This window comes from Pseudonaja textilis, chromosome 3 (assembly GCF_049901715.1).
Source record: "Pseudonaja textilis isolate UNSWEBS1 chromosome 3, rPseTex1.2, whole genome shotgun sequence".
NCBI classification, from domain to species: Eukaryota; Metazoa; Chordata; class Lepidosauria; order Squamata; family Elapidae; genus Pseudonaja; species Pseudonaja textilis.
The window spans coordinates 77,632,535-77,653,168 of record NC_141992.1 but is presented as its reverse complement, the minus strand read 5'-3'; the positions used below and the strand labels follow the sequence as shown (position 1 = coordinate 77,653,168).

The window sequence follows — 20,634 nt, the reverse complement described above, 5'->3', positions numbered from 1 at the left end:
AAACTATTATACACAATTTACATTACTGACTGCTAGTTGCAGTAGTGTTTATCCAGGGAAGTGTCCAAAAATATTTGCCCCTTTTCTGGATGACATTTGATCCAGTCTGAAGTTGTATAGTCCTATTCATCATCTCTGAACTTGAAGTAGTCAACTAACTAGCAGTGTTGCACCAGGAAGCCCAGAAGAGCATTTGGATGGGGTGGTGATGGCAGTGGTGGTGGTATCCAGCAGGAACATTTGGATGGAGAGAAATAAGGAGTTGCTCTACAATATACACCACACTTCTTCCCTTTGGCCCACTAGGAGTTTCCAAATGCTGTTTCTAGAGTACATTCTTACTCAGACATAACTAGACCCCATGCTTTCAGAGGACTTCAGTAGTGACAAACCTAAAAAAGTCCTTGCTCATCTCCAGATGGTCATGAATCAGGGGAGGGCCTGTGATGGCAAATCAGCCCTTAACAATCTTGTTTGTCCTCTATTTCTTAATGAGGGGGAGGGACAGAAGGGGAAGAGCCCAAATGCAATTAAAAAGTGTGCAATCTTTCCTAAGGGATTCACTTTTGGAGTTCCACTTGTGCTTGGAACCACTCCTCGATTTTCTTCTCGTTAGGTAAGAGTTTCATAATTTTAATGGGTGTGCATGTGTACGCGTGTCTGAATACAGCAAAATTAACCACTTCATAAATGCTTGTGGGCTTAACTGCACATTCATATAAAATCCATCTGTGCATGGTTTGACTATTTAGTTGCACGCAGTTCCTGTTTGGGGAAGAAAACTTGCGCAACTTTGCTTGGAATGACAATCCTTTTCAATCCTGATGTTGATGTTCAATCAGCAATCCCTCCAGCACACTTCCGAGCAAGTGCTGTTGAACAGAGTGAAATTTAATCTTCAGTAAACATACATAATCTTTGTGCTGCACAGGCATGATGCAGCTCAAACAAAGACGTTTTGAATTCCAATGTCAGGAACAGTTGGATAGCTGATGACTTTCTTTCAGGGGAGCCTTAAAGGCACAGAAACAAAACATGATTTCTAGAAGCGACCGTGTGAATGGGCTGCAAGGAAAACACATCAAGAACTTGCTACTTTTTATTTATTTATTTATTTATTTGCGCGTTTATTACGAATCTCTCCAGCCTGTCCCTCTCCAAACACTTCGGACTCTAACGCTTAGTATCTCCAAGCTGCTCGGCAGAGTGGCTAGTAGTAGTAGAAGTCTATCTGATCAGATGCACTTATCTTCAAGCCGCAGGTTTAGACGTGCTACGGAAAGCGGGGAAAAAGGGAGGGGAAAAAAAGGTTAGATGAGAGTCAAAACCTAAAATCAAAATCAATCCGATTAAAGCTTAGAAAGATCGGAGGAGCCGATCGTGGTTTATACGCCGATCTCAGGAACGTCAGAACTAGGAGAAAACTAAACTTGGCTTGAAAAGTGAACGCAAGATTGCCTTGGAGTTAAAGTATTCGGTCGGCCGGACCTCAGCCGAAACTGGATCAAAACCTGAAAGTTTTGCCTCCCGAGGTTCTCGCCAAAGCCGGATCCGGGCCAAGAGACCGCGAGGAAACAAGCTCCCAAACACCGCAACGCGCTCCGACGACTCCTCTGAGGGAAGCGAAGAATCCGGAGCAGAGCGAGAGGAAGGAGGCGTTTCCTTCGGGCAAAAGGCTCTCGGTGTCCATCATCTCCCCAAACCCCGCCCTCCAAGCCAATAGCAGACTCGAGACGCTCCGATTGACGGGCCCGTGCGCGAATCCACCCTCCTCCTCCTCCTCCCACCCCCTCCCGCAGGGAATGTTTCTTTCCTAGCACGGGGTGGGGGTGGGGGAGTGGTTTAACCCAAGGAGTCCGGCCTCGGCGACAACTCGCAGCGCCTATCTTGACGCTGGACACCCCCCCTCCCCAAAATTGGAGTGTCCAACTGAGCATCCGAGCGTTCGCGTTTCCCTGTCCGGTGCTCTTCTCTCTCTCTCTCTCTCACTTCCACCCCCCCCTCCCCCGCCTCCACCAACCGGGCAAAGCGGGAGGCGGAGGGCGACGCTGCTGCGCGTGGAAGCGCGGCGGAGCAAAAAAAAAAAAGTTTGCAGGAAGCAGCTTCCTTCGACTCGCAACTTCTGCCTTGACAGATCTCTGGAGAGGAGGAGGAGGCGGAGGAGCAGCAGCGCGCCCCGGGTTCCTGCGCGCGCGAGGGAAAGCTGCCCGGCGGCTCCTCGCGAAGGGAATCCCCGTTTTTTTTCCCCAAGCCTGCGTGGTAAGAAGGATGCTGAGGGTTGGTTTTGGGGCGAGGGGAGGGCGGGGGTGGGCGTGCGGGAAGGGACCGTCCCTTTTGCGCTTTTCTCCCGGCCGCCCGGGAACAAACAGCCCCAAACACGCGCGGGTCGGCTCCTTCCCCACGCGCCTTGGACCCGAAATGGGTTGCGCGGACGTGTGGACAAAACGCCGAGGTCTCGTAGTTGAAAGCCTCTTGGCCGGCGGGGGAAGGAGAGGAGAGGCTCCCGCGGTGCCTTGCAAGGGCAGGGGAGTGGAAAAGGGAGGTTCGGGGCAGCGGGGCAGGGGTGCCTGTAGGTCTCCCTCCGGTGGGACGTCCCCGTCCCCCTCATGTGAGATTAAGGACGGGAGAAGCCGGATCTCTCAGCCCTTCCACCCCCGAAAGTTGCTTTGATCCGCAGGGACGGGGCGCTTCGGGAAGAAGCTGGAAGCCTCCCGTTCCCCCCCTCCCCCGCGGACGTTTGACAGCTTCCCCGGCGGCTAGGATCGCGTGTTGCGCCCTGCGCTTCTTTTTGGGATCGCTTTGCTGGGAATGCATGCAGGTTGTGGGGTTATTCAGTAAATCGTGGTTGAAATAAAAACCCCACGCGACCTGCGACCTCGGCATGTGCTTTCGGGACAGCCTGCCTTGAACGGTGCCATCAGATCCTTTTCTGGGAGGATTCCTTCCCCCTCCCCCCAAACGATCTGACTTAATAATTCTGCCCATTAAGCTTTACTCCTAAAGTAGGATTGCAAGACTTTTGGAGCAGCGCTGGGGGAAAAAAACAGGTTGCAGTGCCAGGTGCAAGCTAGTTACCTCCGGGTTTAGTGCAGCCTAGCCATGTGCAGTTGCTCTGGAATCGAGGTGTTGCACAGTGCCCTGGTGAGCTGCAACTCCTATCTAAGAAGATAATGAATGTTATAATCCATTTACAGGGTTGCCAGATTTTAGGGGGAAACCTGATCTTAAAAATGAGCTAAGGGGTCCCTTATTTTGATTGCATGACACACATACACCCTTACAGATTTAGACAAGCTGCCGAAGCAATTACATTGTGTTAGCATGTTATTTACTATTACACAATTATTATGCCCTTGGCTATGATTATAGGCTTGATTTGAAAGCATCTGAACTATGTCACCCTTACTATGTTTAGATTTTGATAAATGCTCTTAAACTTCAGGGACTGACTTCTTACTTAACAGCAATTCTTCACTATTTTTAAACCGCGCAGCAAAATCTACAAAACGCTGCAATTTGGTTCATGGATTGTTAAATCATAATGGCTTTATGATCTATTCTAGTTTCATATTATGCTTCCTAAAAAATCCCAGGTTCTGTGTTCAGGAAGGTGCCTGGCTTTTCTGTGTCTCCCTGGGCAATTTTGGTTGTGTGGACCCAATAGAGTCAACTAGAAACTTGGGTCCACTTCTTTGGAAATATGTCAAAATAAACTTGATTGAATTTACTCCACATAAGCTAAAAGGGGGATGAACAATTAGATGCCCATTTTACAATTGCTAGGTGATATTACAAGGGAGCAGTTTATGGCATTATTGTAAGCCCATTTTTTTCAGGAAGGCATTATGTGTGGGATGCAAGTGTATAGAACAGTGCTGTGACATCACTCCGCCTGAGGTGGTGTGATAAATACTCCTCTAGAGACAATTACAAATACAATCAGCTAAATAGTCAAACATCCCACCAGTGTCATCCCAAGACAAAAGGGTTTGGATGACATTGGCTTTTGTGGTTTGGTGATTCAATGTAAGATGCTTTTTAGATAACAAAGCTTAATGACGATTTTAAGATTTATTCCTGCAGCCCTCTCTGTTGTTAATGCTCTGCTGTAGTTTTAAACAACGTTGCATGCTTTAGACAGGAATTTCTTCACAGGTAGTCCTCAATCTGTGACCACAATTGAGCCCAAAATTTCTGCTGCTAAGTGGGACTAGGTGAAATTTCCCCTATTTTACAATCTTTCTTGCCACAATTGCTAAGTGAATCACTGCAGTTGTTAACAAAGAATAACAGAGTTGGAAGGGACTTTGTAGGTCATCTAGTCCAACCCCCTGCTCAAGCAAGAGACCCTATACCATTTCTGACAGATTCTTGAAAGCTCCCAGTGATGAAACAGCCACAACTTCTGAAGGCAGGCTGTTTCCATTGGTTGATTGTTCTCACTGTCAGGACACTGTCAGTATCCCCTAGGACACTGCAACCAACATAAATATGTGCCAATTGCAAAGCCTCCGAATTTTGATTTTGTGACCACGGGGATGCTACAGTAGTGGTATGTGTTGAAACCTGGTCATAAGTCACATTTTTCATGGTCACTAAACAAATGGTTAAGAACTACCTGCATTCATTTAATTAGATAAATATCCTATCTTTCATTTAGGAGCTGAAGATGGCATCTAATGCTCACAGCAACACTGTGTGGTAGATTGGGCTGAAAGTTAGGGTTACAGTAGAATCTGGATGTGGCTGAGCAGGGCTAGCTGAGGGCTTCTGGGAGTTGAAGTCCACAAGTCTTAAAAGTTGCCAAGTTTGGAGACCCCTGCTTTAAACAGCCTCTCTTCCATTCAGAATATTCACAGTCACTAACTGGGGATTCCTACTTTAAGCAAGGCCAAAATGTGAATCCAGACCGTTTTTGTTTGTTTGCTTTTGCTAATCCTTATTAACTAAAACACCGCTTAAAGGGCTACGTGAATGCAGAGAAGGACATATTGGCATTGCATGTACCAACATCTGGGCTAGATTATATGGAGTAATTTTAGGATAGGAGATGTTAATACAATTGCTGGGGGGATAAAATTCTAGCAGGGCAAGCCTTTTTATCTTTTAACCATGAAGGCAGATTTTTATTCTCAGTGGATCAAAATGTATTTGCTCATCCATCATTAAGTAGAAGGTTTTCCCTTACTATTTACCATTAGCTGGTAGAGTCAAGGAAGGTAATGCTGCTTTAAAGAATGAGCAGCTGGAGCAGTATTGCTGGGCAGATGTTTCTAAAGGTTTGCTGAATTTTGTCTATGAAGGTTCTTGTGTCCACTTTTAGAATTGGCACTCCTTGATTCAGAAAGCAATAGCTGTTTTTTTCATATCAGTACTTTGCTTATGCATTTCAATTAGAATTGCTAACTTCCCCTCCTCACCCTGTCCAAAAAGCAGGGTGTTTGTGCAACAACTGTAGATATTTTGGAGAGAAAACTTCTTCCAGCCTCTGGAAATATGGTGATGGAAAAGCTTTACCCACAAAACAGCTGCTTGGCACACAGCTGTAAAAAGCTTGGGAGCCCTGCTGGGATAATAACTTATTAGCTTTTGAAGTATATTTTTAATTGCATTTATTTCTGAAACTACAATTCTTGTGGGAGGCAAGTCCGATTCATCTAAACAAGACTGGACTTTTATATAAAAATTCACAGGAACAATATATGAGATTTTGATTTGGGGACTGTGATGGGCTTTTGGTTTTTAATGTTGCTTAAAAGTCTGCGAGAGCCAGTTTGGTGCACAGAATATTGTTCCAGGCTAGAAGACAAGAGACTGTGAGTTCTAGTTCTATCTTAGACACGAAACCAGCTGGATGACCTTAAGTCAGTCACTTTCTCTCTGCCCTAGGAAACAGGCAATGGCAAATCACTTCTTAAAAATCTTGTCCAGAAAAATACAGGGACTCGTCCAGGCAGTCACTAGGAGTCAAGGATGTCTTGGAAGGCAGAAGTTGTATACGTACTTCGTATATATTCAGTAGCATACAAAATATATTCTTGTGCAGGTATCATAGTGAAGAAGCCATTCTAAAAATATAAAAATGTGCATGTTCACAGATAAAATACAAGATTTTGTTGATAATATCTCATTTTTGTCTAAGAAGAACTAAGTAGTGAGAGGGCTGCAGTATAACTCACATGCTTTACGTTATAAAGACTTGCTATCAATCTAGTTTAGTCACTGACAAAGAATTGCAGTGGAAAGGTTGTGTGGATAGGAGCCGCCAATAAGTACAGACATGGTAGCTTATTCAGTAAACCTAGCTATAGTGTATTTGGTAAACCACATTTAAGCATTTTAAATCATATCTGGTAAACCACAATAACAAGAGTTGCTTCGTATGCTGTGCTGAAATCATGCAAACCAACTTATGGCTTGATGTGACATGAGAACCAGGCCAATACAAGGGTACATGGAAATCAGCCCTTACCTGTTATAAAGCAGTCTTCTGTATTTCCATGAATAACGTGGGCTGTTAAAAGCTGTCATAATTATGTTGGATATGATTGCCCAATTCATGTTGATAGTTACTAAATAATTATTTTAATGTATTAGGGCGATATTCCAAAGTTGCTGTTCTCAGTTGGCAGTCTTTAATTAGCCATAATTCTCTTAATAACACCGAACATTTATTTGCTATTATTCACAAGATTAAACAGTAAGCACATACATAGCACAAGGTGTTTAATATACTGTTTAAAGAAGATGCAATTCAAATACTGTACCTCATAGTATTTCAGTTATTTAAAAAGCCAAGACATTAGTAATGTCCTCTCATTTAAGATTTCTGTAATATCAGTGGTCGGATGGCAGATATTTGTAAATTAGCTAATTCCCTACTTCGTGTTTTGCAGCCACATGAATGGCTGAGAAATCAGAGCAAGACGTTTACTGGCTTATTGGAAGAGCTTTGCAATAAGGCTTTGAAGAAAATTGCAGCCAAGGATCTTTGAGTTTGGAATTTGTTTTCCCCCAATAGGTTTCTTGAGCAGAAAGATATTGACCCTGAGGGCATGTTACAAAGTTTATCTCTTTTCCCAGGCTTCCTCTGAGGAAAAAAAAGGCTTTCTTTGATTGGGGAGAATCTTTGGGTCAAACAGGACACAACAATAGCAGATCTGTGTGCTTTAATCCTTAAAGCTTTGTTGCACTCACAGATCAACTGTAGGGTGGAGGGACTATGTTAACACCTATAGGAGAATGAACTCTTCTCAGTTGCCATTGCACAATGTTCATTTGGATCATGGATGGTGGGGAAAAAAGTGAAGGAAGAAAAGAGAGGTGGAGGAACCAAACCTTATGGGTGAGGTCTCCACCTTGTTTGGAGTTAAAAATCCTTTGAGTTGGGTTTTGACTCTTTATGATTGCCTGAACTAATCCCTGCAATTTTCTTGGCAAGGTTTTTGGGAAGTGGTTTACCACTGTTTCCTTCCTAGAGCTGAGAGAGAGAGTGGACAACCGAAGATCAACCGGCTGGCTTTGTGCCTAAGGCAGACTTCTCACAATCTCCCGGTTTTTAGTCTGAGGCCTTAACCACTGCACCAGACCAGATCTCTAAAACCAGAAACCTCTCATATCTTCTGGTGGTGTCCATGGTTGCTTTTAGCAGTATGTCTGATCCTGCACAATTTACTTAGTTTGCGGGTTTAATTGAGAATAAATCTAATCTATCATGGATAAAATAATTGAGGATGTATGCAGGTTCAGCCACATTGAAAAATAAAACAGAACAGGGATCATTTTGCCCTTTTGCCACCTTATCAGCTCGTTTGATTGTATGTCAGAATGTCCAAGGCTGCTAATCTATGCTATCTGCTGTGTTTTGTCACATTATGTGCTCATCTCAAGTTGATGGCCTCCAATGCTATCACGGTTTCCCAAACCAAGAAAAGCTATTTAAGTAAAAAAATATCCCTCTTCTTAGGCAAAGCTTTTTTGTTTGGTCCTCGTCCTGAGGCAAGCAAGTGAAAGAAAGGAGGAGGAAAGGCAATTATGAATACATTTTAATGGAGGGATTGTGAGGAACTCCAGTTGTAGAATAGAAGTTTCTCCACCATGCACAAGCATGGTGTACTGGCAAGGTGACGGACGTTTCTGTCATCCATCCATTCATACGTTGTAATTGGGCCAAGAAGGAGCTTATGCCTCTTGCTTTTGAAATATATAAACAATAAAATGCATTAATAAGAAAATGCATTTTCAGTTCATTCTTAAGTAATGTTCTGTAAACACAGTAGAAAACAAACAAACTTGGCATAATTATAACCAGCACCTTTTAATTGTCCAAGGTGATTAACGGCTTTCACATATTTGTTTCCTTCCACAAAGGCAATAAACTCTACATGCAACAGTTATATGCCTCCAAAATTTTTGAATTAAAGTTGAAGACATTTGTAGATGTATCATTAATAGTCGTTTGGCAGAAATATGTGGGCAAGTGGGATGGATACCCTTACAAGCTTCTGTTTGCACAATGCAGAAATAATGTTCTGAAGTAGGGATTAGTAACCCTGGAGCCTTCTGTTCTTGTTCTTCTGAAATTCAATGACAAATCGTAAAAAAATAACCAGCGTCCTTTCTGTTTTCAAGGAAAAACCAAAAAGAGCAAAAGTAATATGTGGTTGGCCTTGACGAACATATCTAGAAAAGATATTTTTCTGTTTATCTCTGTGTGCATATGCTTGTGAAGGGCAATTTAGCAAAAGAAAAAAATCTTCATATATCCTGTTTTGTGCAAGTGCTTACCGCCTGTAGCCTTGGCTCTTGAAGATGAAGGTGATGATGATGATGATGGTGTGGATGTGTCTGGGAGATATTTACTAGCGAGTTAGTTTCTTCCTTTTCTAAACTGCCCCTTCACAAACTAGAGTTTTGGGGCCTCTTAACTGGAAATCATGGCAGTTTTGCAGTTGTGCAATTCTGGTCAGCGGTTTGGGGACATGCTTACTTTTCCTGACCCTTAGACACCGCAGCCGTCATAAATGTGAGTCAGTTGTCAAGCATCCGAATGTAACTCATGTGACCATGGGGATGCTGCAGCAGTGAAAAATGGTCATGAGTCATTTTTTTCAACACCATTGTAACTTTGAATGGTCACAAGGTGAACTGTTGTATGGCTACCTGTACACCAATTGAACAGTTCTGTGTGAGGCGATAAGAGTAGCTCTTGATTTATAACCGGTTGCTTAGCAACCATCTGAAGTTCCGATAGACCTATCTGGAGTGCTAACAACCTGGTTCTGAAGTTCTGATGACTGGAAATCTCCTTCCCCCCCCCCCAACACGCAATTGCATTTGGGTGTTTGGTAATGAGCTCTTTTTAATGCCCATTTGGAGCATCACCTAGGTGACATGACTGTCTCTTATGATATTTTTTTTGCCAAAACTTAGCGTTTACTTTCAGTTTTCAGAAATAAACGACTCATAGTATATATAAAATAGACTCATTATAAAAAAGATGTTGAGACCCTAGAAAAAGTACAGAGAAGAGCCACCAGGATGATTAGGGAACTGGAAACTAAACCATATGAAGAACGGTTGCAGGAACTGGGCATGGCTAGTCTGGTGAAGAGAAGGACCAGGGGAGACATGATAACAGTCTTCCAATATTTGAAGGTCTGCCACAGAGAGGAAGGGGTCAAGCTATTTTCTAAAGTACCTGTAGACCAGACAAGGAATAATGGATGGAAACTGAACAAGGAAGATTTAACCTGGAAATAAGGAGAAACTTTCTGACAGAACAATCAATACCTTGCCCTCGGAAGTTGTGGGAGCACCATCACTTGAGACTTTCAAGAAGAGATTGGACTGCCATTTGTCAGAAATGGTGTAGAGTCTCCCGCTTGGGCAGGGGGTTGGACTAGATCACCTACAAGGTCCCTTCCAACTCTGATTATCTGTTATAGTGAACCATTGGTTCACTTAACGGCTGCGGCATTTGCTTTATGGCCATGGTGTTTGCTTAATGGTCTGCCGCACAAACATTTCTTAAAATCAGATCGGTCTCAATGGGTGGCTCTTTTAGTACTGTTGTGATTTAGAACCATGATGGGCAGGCTCCATTGCAGTTATAAGCTGAGGACTACCTGTAGTCTCTGTTGTGAAGCTGGCAGAAGATTTGGTACATGTGTTCTGTGTGTTCAGTTCCTGGCATCTCCATTGAGAATATCACGGAGAGCAAAATCTTAGTAATACCACACTGAAGATTCTGAAAAGGAAGGCCAAGCCCTCTATATTGGCCAATTAGCCAAAGAAGTAACATTGCTAACTAGGAAGCTGGGTCTCAGAAGCATCACTGCAAGGAGACCAGCCTGGTCCTTACAGTATGTAGATTATTGATTAAAGCAGGGATCTTCAAACTTGACAGCTTTAAGACTTGCAGACTTCAACTCCCAGAGTTCCTTCTCCAGTCATGTTAGCTCAGGAATTCTGGGAGTTGAAGTCCACAAGTCTTAAAGTTGCCAAGTTTGAAGACCCTTGGATGATAGAGTAGCTGCAGGAAGCTGCCTCTAGCTGTCACTTTTACAAGGACCAGCCATTTAAATTGGTATTTTCTCCTCTTCCTTCCTAAACCCTCTTCCTTGTGTCTGTGCCTCTGCATGCACTAAAATGAGTTACAATAGAGCAGGTAGAATATTCTGAATCTCTCAAAATTGTAGATAAAAAGGAAGAGGATTTTATGTTTTTGTATGTGTATGTTTGTATTTAAAAATAAAAAAAGCTTTATCTAAAAAAAAAATTGGTAACAAGAGTGTCTTGTTCTCTGCAGCATGCATATAGTAATTTTCTGAAGATTAAGGATGTGGCTTCCACTTAGTCCCTAGACCTAATGTAGCATTCTTAGTTTGATAACCATAGAATAAAAGTGCAACGGAGATTCTCATTGGGAGAAGGAGTCGGAGAGTTCCTGTTGTTATTGCAACTAATTTCCACTGAACAGGAAGCCAATCTGGAGGGCTAAAGCTGAAAAGATTGGAAAGTCCTTCACATTCGATCAAATCACCTCCACTTCCGCAGGGAGACAGAGATGTTTCTCAAGGAGCAGCGCAGCGTGTTAACAGGAGGTCTGATCAGGGTTTTTAAGATCTCCAACAAGTTCACGACATTTGGGTTCGTGTGTTGCCATTGCAACAAGAGGGGGATTTCCAACCCACACCTATCAGACTCAGGTGTGCAGCTGGTAGCAGAGCTTGCTCGACAGGGGAGAAACAGAGGGAAGCCTCTCCGATGAACCCTCTGGGAAAAAAAAAAACTACAAGAGCCTCACTCTTGTGAGCCAGCCAGGTGCAAATGTTCTTTCTTGGGCATCTTCTTTTCCTGCAGTTTTGCAGAGCGATCATGGAGGTGTTGGCAGTGTAAATGTCCGCAGATTTGTGTGTGGTTGTACAAGCCTCTGTAGGTAAGGAACTATCTGCCTATTGCGGATATGGCTGTGGTCTGCCAAATTTTGGGAAGCCCAGGCTGGAACAATGTTTGCATGCTATTTTCTTCTAACCGCTATAATTCATGGGAGTGCACCATGATCATTTAATTGCAGTTTGTTCTCTTGAACCTTAAGACTTGCGGTTTTACTTGACCCAAAAACTTTGAAAGCATTTTTGGGGGTTGTCTTTGGATCCGTTTCTTGGCCTTTTTCCACTAAAAACATTGCTTCTCTCTGGGAGTATCAACTTTTGACGATCTGCGCCTTGTAGTTGAGAGAGCAGCGTGAATCCTCCTGATGTAGCTCTAGATGTAGCTACGTAGTATGTGAAGCCTCTGATCTATTATGAGACAGTTCTTGGGTTGAACCCTTTGCACCATGAGGAAGAAAATAGCAACAAATTAACCTTATCTGGAATGGTAATGATAGCGGCCATTTGGCTGTGTAGCATAGGAGCTATTCTCCTTAACAGAAATTAGTCTTTTTTTCTCAGTTGCTGCTGTCTTACTCTCTTCCATAAGAAGCACTGCGCTCAAATTAGAACAGATGGCCAAAGCCAGTTTCTTAACTTCAGCATGTAAGGATTTAGCGTTCAGGCTGTGAGATTAAATTGGTTATGCCTGGACCTTGAAAAAAAAACTTTTGGGATTGTAAGAAAATAGTTTTATCTGAAGGTCAAAATCTGCAGCTGGCGAGTTTTCTTGAAATGAAGGAGGATATATATGTGGACCTGTGCCTGGGGTGCAATAACCAATGTTAAGAGAGAGCATTGGTTGGGTTATTGAATTGGGTTAATTGCATCACAGTTATATCAGTTTAGAAAATAGTGAAATATTTCCCACTTAACAAACTGTATTCTTTGAAAGGGGTTGCCATGCAACATACATATATGTACTGTCTAGTAGATTTTAGTGCATTATAATGGTGCCATAAACATACCTAGCTCCTCTTTAGCACCTAAGTCAGAAGGGAGATACACACACACACACACACACACACACACACACACACATTCATATACATACACACACACACACACACACACACCATTCCTTTTTCTACCAATAGTTTTACATTCATTTTTCACTGTATTGTTTTCTGGAATATTTTCTAGAATATTAACAACCAGCTTTCTTAAAAGCACGCAAAACCTGATCTATATGAAAAAAGGAAGAACATTTCTTGTCCAGCTCAGCTTTGAGTACATTCTTGCCTCCGATCTAAAATAGGGTCAGTTCCCCCCCATCTAGTGCCTTCCAGATGTGCTGAACATCTGTCTGATGGAAAATAGTAAAGCTACGCCCCTGTGCTAGAGAACCTCGGGTCAGAGAAGGTTGGCCCAGCCCCAGAAGTCTTTGTCTTGGCGCACTTCTTTTCCATGATTGACGATGGCCAAGTTGATTGATCGCCTTCTGTATCAACTCTAATAAAAGCAAGTGCTTCACTTTTAGGCTTGTGAGGCACAATTGGGAGAAAGGCTTACTCTTCTTGTAGAGGAAGTTCCTTTTGACTCATTGTTTTAGACATGTTGCACTTAAAAGCCTTTTCCACATGTGTGGGAGAAGTTTCCTAATTCCGATAGGCGTTTTTAATCTTTTATGGGAAGTTGCTCAGCTGATTGTTTTAGCATTATTATTTTTTTCTTGATGCCAGAAAGTTAGCTTTCGTTGTTCTGGAGATGCATTTGGAACAAAAAGATGCTAATTGACATCAGTGTAACATAGCAAGCTTTCTAATCTTTAACCTAGTGCTGCAAAAGTTAATATTCAAAATCTGTCTGCAGGCCTCCTCCTTGTTTGTGCACAACTTTTTGGGTGCGAATTTGCAAAATTGTAAATAGGGTATGAAAACAGAAGGAGAGGCCAATCTGGAAAAGATTAAGCTGGCTTGTTTCTCTGATAGGGAGTTTCCCATAGAAACTTTATTTAGACAGTATTAGGAGCTTTTATTATCTCTGGAAATTAATTGCATCAAAGGTTATGAGACAGTGACTTAGATAAGACCTTTTTACCTAGCTAAATAAACATGGTAAAATATATCATGTGGGTGTTACTGTTTTTGTCATGAATATAAAATCCCTTGCTGGGATTCTGATTGCATATCCATTGTCTTGATTTGAGCCAAACTGAAAGAAGAATAAAGAAAAATTTAGCATGTTTTATGATATGCCAAAACCAGGAATCTTATTCCCTACCCTAGATACAAACCAATGAACAAATCCAGCCTGCAAGAAATATGTACATATATGCATAATCATATTAAGACAATACTCAAGAATTTATTTCAATCCTGAAGATGACTGATTTCTTGGCAGTGTAAACACATATGCCAAATACCAGGATTGGTGATATGTTAACAAAAGATTGTGCTATCTTCTTTGTAGATGTTTGCTAAACAGACACCCTAAATACACTTATTGGGTGACTCAAACTTGGAAAAAAAAGCATTGCAAAGAAGGATTAATTTTCTTCCGCTGTTGTCTTTATACTTATCCATACCTAGATTAATTGTTAAAATATGCAGGAGGTAATTTAATTAAGGGTTTCTGTCTCTTATCTACTTTAACTTTTATACAATATACTTTTTCTATCTTTGCAAGATGCATCATAGTTGAAGGCTTAAAATGGGATCTTTTTAAAAACATTCAGAATTTTAAGGTAATACTGAATGTGATGTCAACCCTTTAAGGTAGGCCAGGAAACTTGACTCTAAAAGTTCATTTTTAAACATATTTTATTGATTTAGGGTAAGTAACAGAACCAATGTTTTCCTCTTCCCTCGTCAAATACTTCATGGGGATAGGACAGAATAATCTGAGTTTCTTTGTAATGTTTTCTTTATTTCCCAGGTTTAGAGCATGCTTTGGTATATATTTTTGCTAACCTTCACTGTGTAGTTTCTACAGAGTCATATCTGTACGTCTCTAAATCAAAAGGCTATGGAGAAATATAGTGGAATAAAACAGAAGGTTGTGGGAGGCTACTTCTATTATTAAATAGTACAAGCTAACAAGTTCAGAAAATTAGTGTTACAAATTTAAATGAACTAAGGACACTAAAGAGGATATTGATGTTCCTTTGTGTGTTGTCTGGTGGTGTGGAAATTTTGTCTGCTCTAGTTTTAAATAGTAACATGAATGGAATTTTATTCCTAAGAGAATATTTCATTAGGCACTGTAAAGTTGTGCTAGTGTTGTGAAGTAAAACAGCATCAAACATTACTCTAGAAATGTATTTCCCTCTACTGTTGTACTAGCTAGATGTTAATGTCTACGGAGATTCTCAGTCATCCAAGTCATGGTTGTCCCAAAGGTGCTTTTTCAACTCGCTTATCCCCCAAAGTCCAGTTGCCTTTTAAAAAAGCACCTTTGGGTTAGATGTTAATATTGTATTAAATCATCTTGTTGGAACCCCCAATTGTCTCACAGCCTGAGCTAAACTACATCACACCCATTGAGAGCATTACTGACGTAAAAGCATCTGGTAGGAATCCCATGATGCAAATTTAGGCAAGGCCTATTTCCTGTTCTGAATAAATTGAAGGCTCCTGCTATTAACCAAACATTTCATGCCAGCTTTTCCAACTCTTATCAACTTTAGGAATGTAGCAGGATAGTTTATATGATCTTAGGGTGTTCCTCCATTTAGACTTGGGCGGGCAATTTTAATATTTGGGCCATATTGTGATTTTTAAGAAGGTGTTGTTGGAGACTCTCACAAATATCCATTTGCAGAAATTGAATTGGTAACTTTCCTGTCTTTTAACTTCTCTAGGCCCTTCAATCTTTCCTACTTCTTTTAGAGTGGGGAAGCATTCCTTAACCTTGGCAGCTTTCAGATGAGTGGACTAACTCCCGGAATTCTGCAAATCTCAGCTGAAGGCTATAGAAGAATTCTGGGAGTTGAAGTCCACCTATCTGAAAGCTGCCAAGGTTGAGGAGAACATTGGAGTAGAGGCATACATTGGCAAGGGAACTAGGTTAGTTATCTCGGTCCAAGAATAGCTAGATTAATTCTGCTGAGTTATATCTATACTAACCATTGTCCCTGGATTGATTAAAACATTTTTTCTCTCTCTTTCCTCTACTGAGAGATGCCAGAGGTTGAACCGGGGATCTCTTTGTGCAAAAGAAATGCTATTAGGCAGAAATACAAATTTACAAACTGTCCTTGGAGTGGCTGACTAGATGCGGTATCTATTACAGAACAGGATGAATTTGGGTTGCTGCAGGCAGGAAAAAGAAAACCCTCTATTTTTTCTTAGGGTATAATTATTGTGTATTTTGCGGCTTCCTGTAATTTGACAGAACACACAGCAGTGTGCTACCTTTAAAAAGAAAAAAGTTTCAAGAATCATGTGAGAGTGGAAGACGGCAGAACTGGGAGTGACATAACACATCCACTTTTGGCACTCCTCCAGTTCCCATAGCCTTTAGCTGAGATTTGTGGAAACGTCTTATTAAATGTAGCTGAAACTGAGTAATTCTCAGCCCTCACTGCAATTCTCTCCTTGGGATTTTGCTAGTAAAATTGAGAACTATTTTAGCTTCATAGAAATGAAATGTTCTTGGTCTTGTAAAGTTCAGCCTGTTTCCCAAGAGTTTATAAAAGTTTCTGTTTATGATTTTGGTGATCAAGCTCAGTTTTGTTTGGAATTATTTAGTAATAACCAATAATCACATTATTTGGCTTCTTTGCTTCTTCTGTCAGCAGAAAGAACTAAGAATACAATACAGAGACAGACTAAAGAACACTATGTCTCTGCACTTAAGAGTTTCATGTTGGGAAAAACACTGCTTCTTTAGACTGCTAATATTTTTAAAAATGACAAAAATCTGTAAACATTTCTCCGTATACTCTGGAATCATCATTTTCAGAGCATAGATTAATCACTTAAGTAGTTGCATAATTCTGAATGCCAACATTGGTGATATCAGATCCACATTGCAATTGAATAATCCAAAATAAAGTGGGCCAAATATTGAATTGCTGAGACATTATGTTCCCCTTATCAGTTTTGTGTGACTTTTCCAGTTGCACTTTAGTTTTTTAAAGGCACAGAACATCACATTTTTACATATGTTGGATCTCAAAGCAATGCATCTGAGTTTATGTTTTACATTATTTCCCAGTGGACTAGACAAACTCCAATTAAATATGTACAGTACATAAGAATTGAAGGTTGCTGATAAGTAAAAACTTATAGAATAAAACTGAGAACCGGTTACAAAACTATTAAGCATCACACCACGTACGTTTGGGTTACTTGAGGGACCACCTCTTCCCAATTATATCTACTGTCCCATCAAGTCTAGCAGGAGGGACATGCTCGGTCTTGTCAGCTAAGGAGCATCATTTGGCAGGAGCTATGGAGCAGAGGTGGTATTCAGCAGGTTCTGACCAGTTCTGGAGAACCAGTAGCGGAAGTTTTGAGTAGTTTGGAAAACCAGCAAATACTACCTCTGACTGGAGTTTTACAGTATTCTTCCCCTGCCACACCCACCAAGCCCACAAAACCAGTAGTAAAAAAATTTGAATCCAACCACTGCTATAGAGATTGGCCCTAACTCTTCTGGCCTCTTGAAATACACTGAAAACATGGTTTTGTCAACAGGAATGGAGAACAGGGAATGTGGCAGAGTTAGTACAGTAGTTGGTAGATGTGACTACCGTGAATTTTATGATCATTTTATGATGGTTTTTAAAAAATATGTGTTCATATTGTTTTTTTAATCAGTGTTTTTATATTTCTTTTAATTGTTTGAAAGCCACCCAGAGTGTAATACTATGAGATTGGTGACTATTTAAATCTGAATAATAAATAAATAGAAGTTTTATTTACTATATAGTGAAATCTGGGTTCTTGTGTCTCTTAACTTCCATCTGAGCTGTGCAATGAGGTAGTCAGCATTTCCTTTCAGATGGGAGACCTGGTTTTCACCCAACTCTTAATACCAAGTTGTTTTCTTCTGATTATCTGACAATTGACTTGCCAGAGTTTGAACTGAAAACTATCACAAAGCTTAGAGAAAGTAAAACACACAAAATAACTGTTTTCTGATTTTTGTATCAGTCTGGGAAATACAAATTGGCTTAATTCCATTAAAAACAACCTAAACAAAATATTCTAGTATCTTTAAATAGTGTTTTCTTTCTTCTTTTCTGGTGATGGGCTTGGGTGGTACCAGGCTTTGTGTTTTAATAATTCTTTAAAGACATTAGGTTTTATGTAGAAGTATTCTGTACTTCTAAAATATGTTAAAAATTAAAGATCAAAACAGAACGCATGTTTTCTGAAGCAACGGCAGCAACAACTACCACAAGAAAAACTTTTGTAAGAAATGTGTAATGCTTAAAAGAATGCTAGCGTTAGATACTCATCCCATTTAAAAAAAATGCCCTCATTCTGAGCACAAATTGTAATGGTTTAAAAAACATGGGAGGGAAACTAATAAAACCAATAAAGGTCAAACTTTGAATGGCGGTTAGGCATACTATTTCCAATGACTCTGAATAATAATAATATGTGCCTTCACTCTGTCCTGAGTTCCATTTGGTGGACCTTGGATTCAGAAGATAGGCTGGCTTCTTTTTGGCCTCTTTAAGCCAATATAACACCTGATGTAGGCACTGACCTTTCTGGCTGCAGAGAAAATACGGTTTTTAGAGCACTGCATGGCTACGCTCTGCAAATACAAAGAACTGAACGTATGAAAACTCTGCTTTCTATCCCAATCTTGCATTATGCCTTGAATGGGAGCACAGATGTCATTGCAATCAATTGTGGGTTGCACTCTTAGCAATTTAGAATTTCTTTGCAAAATGCCTGGACTTAGACTTTCTAGAGATTAAAAAAAACAACAACAATTATTAAGAGAACCATGGAACCATGGAACAGGAACTTTTTTCAGAAATGCAATTGCGTGAGATCAGGTCAGAAACGTGGGAGTAGGGTGTCACCATATGTGAGCTGGATTTTTATTCTGGACGGTAGTTTATTGGCCGAGGCGGCATCTGAAAGGCATTCATGGTAAAAGCCTATTGATGCCAAGTGGTGGCAAAGTTGTGCCCTTTGATAATGAGTGTCAGAAGAGCATTATCTCCCATAACCACTCCTTTCTTTATGCCCCCCACCCGCCAGAAGGGCTTCCTGCCCCACAAAGAAGAGCATTGCTGGATTATACATTGACCTTAAGGAAAGAGTGATCTAAGCCCCGGTTACAATTTTCCTATTCAAGGAGTTCTGTTCAGAACTTCTGTAGCTAGTTATTCTTCTCGTCTGTTCATTGTTTTCCAAAATTGACACGGGTGTCAACTTTCATGTTTCTGATGGCTTTATTCATGGTCTGAAGAATAGCTGGCCATTTGCCCTGGTAAGAAGCTGTGAAGGTTGGTTTGATAATAAATTATAAATCAGTTATTTCTTGGGTTTCTCTCAAATGTTTGTAGGGTTACTTATGCCCTCTGAAAAATCTACTTCATGCATTTCTTGTAATAGATTCCACTCTGTGACAATCTTGTTTCATTAATATGTCTTTAAAATGTGAGAAGAATCTTGATTTTGCCTTAAGAGAGATTCTTGGATTTTGGGGTAGCAGTGAAACAAACGAGGATAGGGCTGCATTCTCTCTTGGATAACCTGTTGAGGGTTTCATGACAAATGGACAAGGAAAATCAGATGGGGACAACTGTTTTCACGTTGAACCCTCTTTTTTCCTCTTTCCATTGCAGACTGAAGGAGAAAGCAGAGATCACTTAACAGAGAAATTGGTCCAATAGACAGATTTATAGATAGATTTTGTGGTTAGGCCAAGGGACTAATGCAGGAACTGCAATTTGTCACACTGCATTCCTCTGCATTGATTATTGTATGTAGTATAGTTATTCTGCATATAGCTAACATAAAAGTGTGACGAGAAGATCATGTGAGAAGAACAAATCCAATTAACCTACCATGATTCTGCCAGAAAATAAGTTGAATGTAAATTCAAGATGCTGATTTTAACCCTTAAAGCCCTTCATGGCATGGGACCAATTCTTGGCTCAGTTATGATCGTAAGTTGAGGACTATCTTATATATGCCTAGATATCCAATCATAAGGTTTAAATCTTTGGGATTTGAGCCAAGAGATTTTCGGTTGTTGTTTCTTCTCCTCATCTTTGAAGCTCTTTGCTCTCTGACTCTTGTTTACCAAATGGTGATTTCTGATGTGAAGATTGGAGGTGTTTGGTTCACTACATCAATGTAAAAGCAGATAACTTGTACAGCTGTATGGTTAATCATTTGGCTATAGAGTCGGCATTCTTTCTTTCTTGCTCTCTCTGAAAATCAGTGCTGGATTTGGAGTAAGATAAGAGTAGCCTTTTGAGAATTGAAGACCAAAGAAGAAATGCTTGTCTACTCATCAAGCATAGATTGATAGGGACATACACATTCTATGTTGCAAGTTGACCCCTGAACAATTAAATGTTCACACTGAGAACTATGAAGCGGGTTGGAAAGTTTTCACAGTTTCTCCCAAGTGGATTTTCCGCCCTGGTACTTAATTTTAGATTAACTTGATTAGGGAGGGAAAATATTGTAAATAACAAATGTCCAATGTAACATAACAAAGAAAACTAGTGAAAATAACACAGGTGGATTTATATGTTATAAAAAGAAAGCATTCAATCATTTCCAAGTTTGGAGGGATAGGTGAGTTCTTATCAGATAATAGGTGTTTTAAATAAATCTATATGTGCAGGGCAATCTGTTAATAGCAATAGCACTTAGACTTATATACTGCTCTGTTAGGAATTGATAGTCACATAACAGTTGGGTTGGAAATATATAAACCATGATAGACATTTAATACTGTCTCTTTAAGGGAATGTTAAAATTGTAATTGGGTGTGGTTCCTCAAATGGTCATAAGATGGAGCCAGAAACCTGGGTTGCTAGTCCTGCTGTTGATAGTTGCTAGTTGGTCGATGTTCTGATGTTCACTGTTTTTCGTTCCTGAATTTTTTCCCTATTGACTGTTGCTGATCATAGTCCTTCTTGGATTTGATGTAAGTCTGTTACTGAACTGTTTATGATACTGGACTTTGATATTTGGATTATCCCTGGACTGAAAAACTGATTGCTTTAACCGTATATGACTTAGGCTGCTTGTTGGACTTTACTTAACTG

The 20,634-nt window shown here is 40.6% G+C and overlaps 1 protein-coding gene and 1 long non-coding RNA gene across 6 annotated transcripts in view; one reads left to right on the top strand and one right to left on the bottom strand.

Moving 5' to 3' along the window:
- Positions 1 to 528: 528 nt before the first annotated feature.
- TGFBR3 (transforming growth factor beta receptor 3) overlaps positions 529 to 20,634 on the top strand; it is a 166,938-nt gene continuing 146,832 nt past the window's right edge. For 2 of the 5 annotated variants that reach the window (XM_026700317.2, XM_026700314.2), the window contains exon 1: positions 1,828 to 2,259. The gene's annotated coding sequence lies outside the window, so the exon portion shown is untranslated. Of the gene's footprint in view, positions 617 to 1,827; positions 2,260 to 11,420; positions 11,441 to 20,634 lie in introns of those variants that run through there. The other 3 variants (XM_087930157.1, XM_026700316.2, XM_087930158.1) reach the window with 3 other exon arrangements.
- Positions 1,097 to 1,652, bottom strand: LOC148126179 (uncharacterized). The gene is made up of 2 exons (XR_015742573.1): positions 1,512 to 1,652; positions 1,097 to 1,273 (listed from the first exon to the last, which is right to left on the bottom strand). It is a non-coding gene; the product is annotated as an uncharacterized LOC148126179 (long non-coding RNA).